This window comes from Bombus impatiens, unplaced genomic scaffold (genome assembly GCF_000188095.3).
Source record: "Bombus impatiens unplaced genomic scaffold, BIMP_2.2 scf_0091, whole genome shotgun sequence".
Lineage (NCBI taxonomy): Eukaryota > Metazoa > Arthropoda > Insecta > Hymenoptera > Apidae > Bombus > Bombus impatiens.
The window spans coordinates 888905-902580 of NT_176510.1; the positions used below are offsets into that span (position 1 = coordinate 888905).

Here is a 13676-nt window from a genome sequence, read left to right on the forward strand (position 1 = left end):
CGGGGCAGGCGCCGGCCATAATCGTCGGCACGTACGGCAACAACCATTCGGATCCACTCTGTCAGACGACGAGTAGCGGCCCCGCTGCATCTTCGGAGATGGTGCTCCACATGCTGGACACGCTGATGACAGGCCACGAACCGTTTTACGCCGATTATCCCTCGTACCAGGAGACGGACCCTCTCACCCATCCGCACCATCAACATCCGCATCAGCACGCGATCGCGCGCAACACCGGCATGCCGCCGGTCTCCTTGGACGCGACCACCCATACGCCAGGTACTCGCGACAATTCTCTTCTTCGTCCTCTTACCGGTACAACCAGCTGCAAAGTCGATTTTCCTCTTGACATCTTTCGCGACTTTAATGCGAATGAAAGTATACGAAACGATGGATCATCGGGTTTCGGAGATGAACTTCGCGGATGCTTCTTAGAGTTCAGTTTCCTGGGGATTGGAATTTTCATACTCTTCGTCAGTTTGGATGAACTCGATGTAGACGAAGGATGATCGGATTTCGAAAAAGATCTCCGACTCTTCTGGAAATGTTTTCTAAGAGTTTAAGGGGCGGGTATACAGTTGTTTTATTCTTCGTTATTTTTTCTGATCTTAACATGGACGAAACTGTTCAAAGTCAAAGATGATTTCGAGGAAAGTGCCTGTTTCCCGGGCATTGGGTGTTGTATTGGATCTATCACACATTGGAATTTCCTTGTTCTTCGTCGTTGTCGATGATTTTAGGTGAAAGTATTCGAAACGAAGGTTGATGAAGTTTTGTCAAACCTTCTTGAAGATGTTTCTAGAACAGATTGTTGGAATTTCTGGATTGAAGTCTTCTTTCGTTCATTACCGATGAATAGTAGAATTTCTTTTGTCGTCGCTGTTTTCAATGATTTTGAAACGGATGACTGGGTTTCGAGCGATATTTCTGAAAATGTTCTCCGTAAATGCTACTTGACGTATGAAACAGATTTCAGATTTATTAATGAAAAACTTGTGCTCGTTAAAAGTATATGACTTAATAAACATATTAGATTTGTGGATTATACATACGTGCTGTCAATAAAATCAATTCGAAATTCTTGTTTCGTGGACCGTTTCTCCAAGGACATGTTATATATTGAGCGTAAACATTGATAAAACGCTTATGTTTGATAATACGTCATTATTGTATCGAAGAATGATTGGCTGTTGAGGTCAATATTACCGTGGTGTTAATAATAATCTCAGTAATGATAGAACAGAATTCCCAGACGCTTCCCAGCTGTCCCTTTGGATACTAAGTTCACAAAGCGTAACAGGGCAGGAAGCAGCTCAAAAATTGAAATTTCGTCAAACTGTCGCTATCTGGCCGCGGATATCGGTGGATACATTTATATAAGTAATTATTTTCATTTAAATCGGATAAGCATACGTCACGTCAAATATATCAGCTTCTGCGAGGCTCGAGCACATCCTGTGGAATATTTACATTCGTTCGAAACTCGTTTGAGATATCTCGGCCCAAAAACAGGACAATACTTTCAAGTTTTTTCAACGTCGACAATAGGTACTTTCATTAGAGTTTCGTTCGTTGTATCGTATATACCATAATTTAATAAATCCTTCCGATATCTGTTAATATTATTATTTATTTGTCACTAATGAAGTATTTTTTATCTTTATATGTTACCTTTATGTATTTGTAAGTGCGTAACGTATCTCACGATAATTCAACGAAAGACTGATTCGGTGTAGACAGTAGGTTCAATGGATCTTCATCATCGTTCGGTGTCAGCATAGTCTGATCTTCGTCCAGGGCATCAAAGTTTTCGCCCAGTGGTGGCTAAACGCGTCTCGTTCAGCCACTCGTGCCGCTCGTGCCGCCACAGTGTGCGGTTAATTGGCCATTTGACCAAGGTCAATCGTCTATGATTGCATTAAAGTGCATTACCGGTGTGACGAGACGAAAACGTTCCGGTAAATGTAAACCAACCAACGATCGAATCGAATTCACGCTTATCCACTTCGTTGCGACCGAATCTTCGCTCAAAGACTCTTGTATCGCCTGCAAGTTTCCAACAGGGATAAAGTTCTACCAAGTCTACAAGAAGTGTAAAATACAGAACGCATTTGTACACCATTGTATCTATCATAGCATATAATACATCAACTAATTAAATTCCGTATCGTTTAGAAGTACTTTCATATAGCTACAAAAATTCGATACTACGACGACGTGAACGTTTCATTGGAAAGTAAGATACTTGCAAATACTTTTGGTGGCCAATGTACGTGAAAAGACGCGTCGAGATTTTCAACGCGTTTGTAGAAGCAAAGAAAAGTTCCGATAATTTCATGCTATAAATCTGTATTCTATAAACCTAGAATCTAATAAATCTGCGATTGCAGTGTTAACGTTATAGAGGTTTGTCTCTTCCCGTACACTCATAGGTATGTTATTACATGCACCTTTCATTTCGATTTCTTTGATACAAGTTCTACGCTTTAGTTATGCGGTAGCGTTAACATTGAACGGACGAGCAAAAAGAGAGAGAATGGAAGCAATGCTCGATAATAATCGTTGTGCCCCGGCCGCATAATGATCCGTAACTATATCGTTATTTTTAACGCGGGGGCTTCTTTTGTTCGCGATGCACGTCGCCATTCGCAGCCTAGGTGTGGCCCGATGCTAAATTGCCAATAAACCTGGTGCCGTGCCATGCAAGGTCGCTATTGCATGGCTCGCCACGGATGGCCGCGATCGGATTTAAAGAAGCGATCCTTCGATCGCGCATGCGATACACCTCGCGCCACCGGAGAGCGCAACATTTCCCTGAACGTTACACCGATGCACAATCGCCGTGAATTCGCGCAACCGTGCAATTATTGCGGTATCGCTTCGATGGAAAGGAGCGGACGATCATTTTCGGCGATGAAACTCTGCTGGATCGGAAATCGAACGCGATCGACGATGATTTTAAGGCTCTATCGTACGAATGAAAATTGTACATTCGAATTTTACGTTTTATTGTTGGTAGATTAATTTGATATTATAACGTCACCATGGCTGTTTCTCTTCGAGTATTTACGTATATTTATATAAATAGATACAGAAGCGATTAACGCTACTTTATGGATTGTATAATTGCATATCTAAGTAGACGTTTGTTTATCGTAAGTGTCGTGTAGAAGATCCGCGAGATCGAACATTTCTTACTGATATTTAAAGCCAACTTTATCAAAAACAAATACGCTTATTTTCTACCCGTTTAACGATTTGTTAACGTACAATGTCGCGTGCACGCGACCACGTAAGTACGTAAACATGCAACGTAGGATCTGAGAGAGTTCGGCTTACTCCGCTTCTTTGCAAGCGCGGCTCATTTCGTTGCGAAATTTACTCTATAAGAATATTAAAATCTTTGGCTACCGAGAGTTACTGACTGAGAAGCATATTTAAGAAATATAAATGATATACGAAATGGAAATTGTTCGCGGAGACGTTTGTTCGTCGAACACGCATGAAATGCGTTCGAGTAATCTCGACCGGAAGCATGGAAAAATGATAAATATGCATTACGAATGATCGCGCGAGAATGGTCATATTGCAGACAACTATCTTTGTCCACTATAAGCGCATCATTCCGGTTTATCAAACGATGATCGCGTATTAAAAAATACTGGTGACTTCGCTATTTCACATTTTGCCAGACTTTTTCGAAATATTGTCACGTTTTGGCATTGTATCGGCAATCATAAGTAGGTTAAGAAAGTTGATAGATTAAAGGAAATTGCAAGTAACTTACTCTTCAGTCATCCCTTAAGCCTCCCAGGGCAAAATATCTTTTGAGCTATGAACAAAATCTTCCTTTTACTCGCCACTAATGATAGACATATATATCATCCAAATTTTGATGAATAACTTTGTTAAATACAGGTAATTTTTTTAGAACTAAACTAGAGCCAGTTATCCTAAGGACAATATACGGAGGATCAATGATAATGACAATATTTCAAGGTTCTCGATGACAATATGCTTTGTCAATAAATATCGACGACTCTGTGTCGACGATAAATATTGATGCTTTTGTTTTAGAACCTGGAAATATTGATAATATACGTCGAACGTTGAGAACCTCCTAAGATCGAACGTATTTATCATTTGGTTAGCTACCAAGTAACTCGTTAAATGTGCAACATCGAGCGAGATATATTCACTAAGCAACAACGAATTTTGAAATTGAACCCAATGTCGAAGCTTACAGTGTTCGAAGTCGCAAGACAAGCGATAAATCCAAGAAGTTGATGCACATATAAAAAGTTGTAGTATTTATATGCGACGCATAAAAATTTTCCATGCATTCGCATACTGTGACGCGGTGGCGCGCGAGCGTACATCGTTTTGGTTGAAAAAACACGCGTATACCGGCTCGTCGTCGCGGAGACAGGCTGTGCGGAGTGTGGGAGAGTTCGCAGGTCACCGGTCTACCGAACAATGCGCGATTTCGTTGTCGTCGAGGACGATTTTTTTTTTCTTTTTTACTTTTTTACTTTTTCTCCGAGTCTCGTTCTATCGTGCAATTGTCACCGCGTTCTTACGCGCACGCCTCTCGCGTTTTTCATCATCCTCGTTTCATCGCGACATTCGCGCACGTCAACATCTTGTTTTTATTCCGTTTTTCTGTCTTGTACGTTAAGATTTGTTTCTCTGTTGCGAGAACAATGCTAATCTGATGGTGCATTATTAGTTCCTTGAACTTGTTATTGTTATTATTATTATTATTATCATTATTACCATTGTTATCGTAAAATAAATATCAAAATTAGATATTGTTATTGCCAATTCTTATGAATCAGTTGAACATTTATACCGTTTCCGAGATATGTAAGCGTACTTGTCTTTTACGTAAATATTTGATTTTTGGATTACTCATCTCCTGTCATGATTTAGATAGACGAAATTATCGTGGATTTTTTACATTTACGTTGAGGTTGCTATCGTAAACGTCGATAAAATACCAGACTCAGACTGAGCGATTGATATTTTATCGTTGCCTGCGTACTAGCCATTTTTAAATAATCCTTTGATCTTCTTATTATCTTGATAAGGGCCCAGTGAATGCGTAAGCACATAATTTCGACGAAGGAGGAAGACGATGGAAAGGGGGAAAATAACAGTCCCGATTCGTTGAATTCGCAGCGTACCACGAATGTCGTTTATTCGCATACAAAACAGCTCAGAGCATGGCAACTAGCGCGAAAGAAAATTCATTATTTCCTCCACTAATACTTTTATTTGACCTCTGGTTTGCCAGTTGGAAAGAGTCCGATATTCGTTAACCATAAGCTATCTAATACCTGTCCCAACCTTCGTTAAAGTATTTTCACCTAAGGTATTTGTTAATTCTTTTAATTCGTTATTTTAGCATAATAATAAAACACTTACGAGCCGGAACATTTCTAATCGGTAAAGGATTTAGCCTTTTGAGGATCTGCAGCTAATAACGATTTTAGAGCTCCTGAACTAAATGAAATTTAAAACCATTTAGCCTGGCTGAATCGATGTCTGTTAAATCAATAGGAAATTAGTATTTAATATAATTGATAATTATATCGTTAATGTTTAAAAATCTTTTGGCTAATCTGTCAGAATATGATATTCGCTTATAGTTAGATGATGAAGAGTGGGCCTATCGAGTGCTCGTCTCGAATAATCGTTATCTTAGTTAAACTAAAATTTTACAGTCTTTGCACACTAATATTTTATGTAATTATGATAATCGTTTATTAATCTTTTGTGGCCACCATAACGTTTCGGAGACCCATGACGCTTACAGTGTCATTAGCGTCAGGATAAATCCACCCCTGCTTCCAATATCGAGTATTCACAATAAGTTACTATTTGCGTCAACAACAGAACACATCGTTTCTTAAAACAAGATCTAAGAATTATTTAAGAAATCAAGAAATTAGTACTACAATTACCATGACCGTCAAAATGATTCGTAATTTCTCTCATAGTAATTTTATAGATGCATTTTTGCGTTTTGTTAAATTCTTGTAAAGTATTCTCTGTTTCTTCGGTACGAGTTTTATGCTACGGCCCTATTTCTATCGCATTTGATAAAAAGAAATTTAACGAATGAAACTTCTCCGAAAGGAATCTAGTGCTACACCTGCGTCATATCCAGTGCCTGGAGCTTCGGCCAAAAATCAAATCGAATCTTCTGTATCTAAAAAAGATTCCGATACGGGCCGCGAGAAGAAGGAGCAGAAGAGGAGAATCGGCGGGCTCCAGAGAAAGAAAAAGATAATAGGCTTCCGGCGATGAAAGCGTTCGCGGGGCAGGTTTTAATTTTCAAGAGGCCGCCGGTCTACTCCTTTTTCTCCTTCTTCCTCGTCGTCGTGTTCTTCTCTTCTCCGGCTTATATACACGCAGCAGCTGTGCAGGCCGACTGGCGTTTCATTCGATTTGGCGCGTGCCTCGTGGCCTGCGTTGCTGACCACGTTTTGCTTGCTGGCTGCCTTGCGTTTCTTCGCCGTTACTCGTTGCTTGCGGACCAGCCCTTGGCACCTGTTCCACAGCTGATACGCGTCTGGCTGGTGGCTACATTTGCTCCCTCGAAACTATCTTCTTCTTCTTTTTCGTCTTCTTCTTCGTCATTCTACTCGTTTATTTCTCTCTTACCAGGCGCTTTCTCTTCTGGATTGAATTCCAGTACAGAGTTCGTATTTCATTGTAGATCTTATCATTTGTTTATCGACGAAGCAACGAGCTACACGAGTAAAGGATGTACCGGACGAAAGGAAACACGCTATAGAAGGTATGCGATGAAAAATATCGAAGTGGTACATTGTCGGAAAATGTTTGTATGTAGATAGAAGCTGAATGACCTTAGATATTTTGTATATTTTTGCATCTTAAAATTTCTCATAAACGCGTAAACATCCGTGGTCTAATAATAAATTTGTTTAATTCTCTTGACTCTCTATGACGTCATGTGACTTGAACGTTGCTTACACACTTACATGTCCGTATTTTTTTAAACATTACTGCACTGCTCAGTACTTTATGATATTTCAGTTTATTATTGAGTTACTGCATTGCTATTCTCTCTAGAAGAATTTCTATATATAATGCCTGTTTCTCCAATATGAATCAGAAACAATAATCAACCATAATTTTTTGTTTCTATCATTTGAGGCTCAAACGCGCCGTCGATGGAAGTAACGTTTATGCAAAAAGAAAGAAAATTAACACAAGCAGCACGAATTCTTGCCTTCTTCGTCTATAGTTCCTCTGGGTCCAAGGGAAATACCATACGAAACGCAGGTCACGATTTGCCAACACTTTCTATAGGTTACGTTCCAACGCCCTTCCTATTCGTACATTCCTTCGGTATCGTGGAACATACAAATAATTCATCGTTGGTATTTACAATTGGAAGTTAGTTAAACGACTCGAGTGATTTTTCATAGGAAGAGATACGAAGAGAGCAATAGTTCCATGGGAAGCTCAGTTATAATTAGGATTAAAAACATCCAGATCAGGAAGTAGATTACTTATATATATATATATATACACACACACATATATACATATATATACAGATAGCGTGTCGTAATCCACTCTGGATAACAAAGAACCCGCGAACTTGGAATTAATCATCCAAGGATTACGTTAATGTACCCTGCCAGCGAGAATCATGCAATACCGTGAAGGTAATATCAGATCTGCAAAATACAAAGAACGTTGGAACGCTCTTGGAAAAGGAAAATTGAAAAGAGGAAGCCCTCGTTTGCAAATTTAACGAGACTCCGGGGCCGAAATTCCAGAACCGCCCAAAAGTATGCCAGCCCGGTTGAACTTTGGAGAAAAAGAAGAACGAGAGCCAACGTGAAAGAAAAGCGATCAAGACAAACGCGAAGGAAGAAAAAAGAATTGCCTGCTCCGGCTTCAATTGTTCATCCGTGTGAACAAACGCGCGGCCTGAATGCTTCAGGAATTTCGGAATAGTTTCGTTGCTCTGCCCCCCTCTTTAGGAGTCGCGGCTCAAGACGGCGACGAAGACGAAAAAGCAGAGGAACAAGAAGAAGAAGAGGTAGAAGAAGAGGTGGAGAGGAAGGATCGTGGAGGAAGGAACGCGAGAAGAGGGTGCATTTAGGTAGCATGAAAACATGTACCTCGTGGAGGAGCACACGAGCAAAGTGTTCATGGTTGTACGTGTGTGTTCGGCGTTTAGGTGTATGCGTGCGCGTGGCACGCCGTGAGGGCCGACTCGAAGCTGCACTCCCACGCTCACCGTCCATGAAATGGGGTGCGAGGTGCAGCTACACGCCAACCCATGCAGGTGTAGGTGGTGTGCGCAAGGGTCCGTCCCTTGGGCCCCCATTAACGTCGACGTTCCTCGAACCGACTTGCCCGCGAACCTATGAGAACCCGCCTGGACTTATATGATAATTCCGCGTGTCGTTACACTCTTTGACCCTTTATGGTGGTGTCTACCGAGCGAGAGGTTTCTTTCTCTTGCGCCTTGCGCTGGGCAGGATTTGTTTGACTCGTTGTTACAGGACCATTGTTTTAGTAACAGAGTACAGGAGAGCTCGGAAATTTGTTCATTAACGTAGAACCAACGTTAATGGGACGTACAGGATAATTTGGAAATTAACTTTCACGACAAATTGTAATTTTGGATCATTTCCATAGTATAGAGCGAAATTCAAAACTATTAAAATTCTAATTCTTAGGGCAAGAGATTTATTTTCTTAGATTTAGATTCGCTGCTTAGGATTCGAATACTTTGAACGATCTTCGTTCAGTGTGATAATTTTGATATTTAGCAGACCTTCGAAAGCTTCGACTTCTTCCATCTTTCTATTACAAAAAAAGATATTAACTAAGAAGATCTATATACTAATCTAGATACTGATCTATATTAAATACTTATCATTGCACCCTTATAACGTTTACAAACGATATCGTTCCTCTGTCATGTAAACAGACAATTGTTCCAACGAACCTACGATTAATTGCGCTTCCACTTAACTGCAAACTAAGTGTATCGATTTTACAATCCGCAGTGGCTTTTGCAACCGATCGACACGGCTAGATATCATCTATCGTATCTCCGACGATCGTGGAAGTTCGTTAACGCGAGTGGACCCATTATTCGTGTCGCGAACGATAGCTGTTCGTTACGGGTCGAGTGCTGGGCCACCTGTTTTCCTCGCCGTTAAAAAGGATAAGTGTGGGAACGTCGGCTGGTCACACATATCGTGCACATTGTAATTCCGTGTGTTCACGCAACGCGACGCTTAGCCAGTGGATTATGATAATCCGCCAGAAGCCATTGTCCTGCACGACGTCGGGGGATGCCGTGGAATCGCGAGCCTCGCTACCAAGCTGCTCGGAATAATTAGCGATTTTTTATGGTTGCGAAGCGCGAGCAGAATTCATTGGAAAAGAAAATTGTTTAATTAAAATCCGGTATTATATAACCAACGGATACGATAAGAAGCCACGCTAACTGCGACACTTAGAAACGATTCAATGTTTTATTTATCGAGCTTATTTATAGTAGCTTCTTAATGGAACGGAGATCGTTTGCATGTGAAGCGCGATTTTTAGCAATGAAATCTCACACAAGCGTTCAGAATATCGACAAAACGTTATTGAAACGTCAAACGTCCCCCACAAAAGGCATAATCGAAACCAGATTACGTACGCGTGTACTGTTATCTTCGCGCAGCCGGATTCGCGAAGCCTAACGCTCTTGATCTTATCAGTAACTGGAATGAAACGACAAAAATCCATTCTTTTCGTATCCGATGTAATTAATTTCCCTGATAATGTGTTGCAATTATGTTTTAACATCTAGACGGCGGTATTTATCAACATAAGATTTAAGGAATTTAGTAAAAGATGAATGAAAGTGTTATTTATGCAGACAATAGCAAATAAAAGCATAAGACTAGATTTCTGATTGATTGATTGATTATCGCGTTATGTTATAGATATTAAATAAACACTAATCCACAGTTGCTCGCTATCGAACTCCATTTTATCGTATTAACTCTGTTAAGCTTCCAATCGTCGGAAAATATCACTTTTCTCAAATCTTGTACTGTCCAGTGCTTTAGTGCTTCGACGAAAGCAATTGCCAACTTTCGATTTTTACTACTAAGTACTTTCTTCCGAAACAAAATCATTCGTGGCTCAAAATCATTCGTGGCGCGGATTTCTTTTTGAATATCAACAGCGTAGTGGTTCGAAAATGATCGTTTTCGGACGTGGTCCAACTGGGCTGTAGCTTTTTGAGCAATTTTTTTAAATTTATAGCTACCATGCCTGCTTACAAACTGTCTCAAATCTTCCAATAACATGCGTATTTGCTATATTCTTTCTATAGTCTTTTTCTTTTTGCGTGATATACCTCCTTAAATGTGACAATCGTTGTTATAAGTTCAATACATCGTGTTAAATAGGCTTATTATCGTTCGATTAATTCGAAGCGTCACTTTGTTCGAATGTTCGTCTTAAACATTAGTTTAATTTTATGACATTTAATGTTTTAAATGCAGCATCGAATCGTCTTATACAGTTCGTATTCATTCTATCAAGTATTCTTCACATCTTAATAATGGTTTCGTGACCATTGATAGATACATGTGTGTCACTGTAAGGAAAACTTGGAAGTGTTAATTATTTCTTAATAATATGGTGTAGGATTAACTATCGGAAAGGTAGTCGTCTTAAACTTTTGTTCGCTACTGCAAATATTCAGACAACGAAAGAGTGTAATTATTGTAATTCAGTAGTTATTTCCGTAATAGCACGAATAAGAAACGTTTTGATAAAATATTTGCTACGAAGAATCGCTGCCAGGATATTTCTTATTTTAACTAATCTTTCACAAGTTTTATAACTTCTATATGTGCGATAATATTTAAGCTGGAACAAAACAATTAAATCTTATAATTTTGCTTCTCTTGTAAAATCAAATTTAAAATAAGCAGCGCGATATAACTTGCGCTTTCTATTATCTCGTATCAAGCATAGAGTAAATTTTAATATTGCATGATTTTTTTTCGAAAATCTGCAACAAGGAAAAGTTAGGAATATCTTTCCAAAAGTCCAAAGAATTACTACAAATTGCGATTTATCGGATGTTTGTCCTTCGCGCGGTATTAAAATTTACGAACTTGAGAAGAAATTTAACGATGTATATCTTTGTTTTATTGCTAATTTTTAAACAATATCGCAAAAGTTACAGTCGTTTATTACTTATATTTTTCCGCTTACATACATTTATAATCTACAACATGAAATTATATTTGCAATGCGTAATTTCACATATTGTAATTATAATTTCAAATACATTTCGCAATTTCGATCTTTCTTCTGTCGCAAACTCGCGCCGAGGCCGCATTGTGCGCGAGAAGTAAATTATTTTGATGCAAATCGTAGCATGTTTTATATTAATTAGTGACCTCGTTTGTTGAATATCTCTATCGCGAAGACGACGAAAGTTATAAAATTCTGTCCAGGATACGTGCCTTCCATCGCACTGCGCGACAGTGAGAACAGAGTATTGCCAGTGTTGTTTCAATCCATCGCTTAATTACATATTTACCATCCGTGACGTAGTAGAAATTACTACGAAACGAGCGCAATATCCAATAAAAGAAGTGCATTACGATAAAACGATTTTTACATGTGCGTGTAAAATGCTAAATAATAACAAACAAGCCGCAAACTCCAAAGCCCAAAAACGATGAAATATCTTCGTAAAATATTAAAATATCAGCTTTACTCTACAACTTATTTATCGATGACAAACATACTTGTTTCTCCTACTGTCTTTTTTCCTCTTCTATTTATATCCATAAATCATCCGATTTGAAATTGTATCGCGTTATTGATAATCCTGTCAACTATAAGCTTACTCAGAATGACATTCACAAGCTTGCTGCACGTGCAGTCGTCTATTTATACTTAACTTGAAGAAATGCCCGGTCATTCGTTTCTCTGGAGCCTAGTATCTCAATTCAATTCAAATAATTACACCGTGCACGGTCCCTTTCTCTCGTCTACAACAACTATTCGGGACCTTGGTGTAATCTTCTCGACTGATCTATCATTCGCTTCTCACATCATCAAGGTTGCCACTGACAGTAGTGCGTTCGAGCTTCTTCGTTACATTACATAGAGCGTGTAAGTTTTTTTTTTAAGGACGTCAACACCGTTAGATCGTATCGTGTATCGTGCGTTGGTTAAGCCTCACTTAGAACTACTGTTCTACCATCTGGTCATCTTACCATTCTCGTCACATTATCAATTTAGAACGTGTACAGCGTATAGATTTTTATGCCTAGCCACGTGTTTTAAGCTGTCACGCGTCTCTAACGTTGATTACGATTACTCTGGCCTTTGTCGAACGTCTGTTGCGTCTGAATCTCTCGATCGTAGACGCGAGATACTCGATCTTACATTCCCTCGCAAATCACTAAACGGCGTTGTAAATAGCTTTCTTATCTTATCGTAGCTTATGGAATCTTAGCTCGTCTTAAAACTCGCGTGCTACGAGTCCCTCGATCAGGCATAGCTTATTCCTTAACGCTTGTGCCTCGTAGCGGTGTCCCATAATGGGTCGCTTTGGGTCCAGTTGGTATACTCCCTCGTTTTCGTAGCACAATATTTTCAATTCTAATAGTGTCTTTTTTCAGAAATAAAGGTATATACCTTTATATAAAGGTATAAAGGTATAAAGGTATATAGAGACAGGGCATCGACGCTTGTTTTACTTTATTTCTCAGTAAATCATTTATATACAGGGTGGTTGGTAACTGGTGGTGCAAGCGGAAAGGAGGTGATTCTACGCGAAAAAAGAAGTCGAAAATATAGAATACAAATGTTTCCTTCGAGGCTTTGTTTTCGAGAAAATCGACTTTGAATTTTCGCCCGGTACACGTGCACTTTATCGCGTCTCGTTATAACGGATCTCACCGTAGATCGTTGTCTCGATTGAAAGAAAAAATTTTTATTCTATATCTTCGACTTCTTTTTTCGCGTAGAATCACCCCCTTTCCGCTTGTACCATCAGCTACCAACCACCCTGTATATGAATACATACATGAGCGAATAAATAGCAGGATATAAATAAACCGCATCTGTTCCGTTTACATTATAATATAATTATAATATATTATAATGTAATTAGAGAATAAAAAAACAAAACATAAATAACAATTGGTTGAAGTACAATGATTTCTACATATACGACGTTGGCAAACATCACATTGCGACAAGATAAAACTTGTTACGATCGTTAGACAACAATCTCACAGAATTCTCTAGCATAAGCATAATTGTATTAATAGGATAATCGCAAAAGTTAATGCATAGCGATGATCTTTCTATAACTCGAGGCGTGATGTAATTTGTTTACATTCGTTTCTTTCCAATTTCTCTCTCTCTCTCTCTCCCTCTCTATACACATATACCGAAGAACTTATTATCCGTTTAAATAAATGAACAAATCTTTGAACTTGTACGTCAAAGCTGTTCGAACCGATCTCCTGAGATTCCCCGATCTTCTCTCGGACCTCGCGAGATCAAACGACCAGACGATGATTTTACAAGCGCTGTCGCGTTCGTGGTCGATCCGACGAGGACGAAGCGGGTCGCAGCCTCCG

At 39.3% G+C, this 13676-nt stretch overlaps 1 protein-coding gene across 6 annotated transcripts in view; it reads left to right on the forward strand.

The window, feature by feature from the left end:
- LOC100745810 (ETS-like protein pointed) overlaps positions 1-13676 on the forward strand; it is a 146539-nt gene that overhangs the window by 130088 nt on the left and 2775 nt on the right. The gene's annotated exons all lie outside the window — the stretch shown is intronic.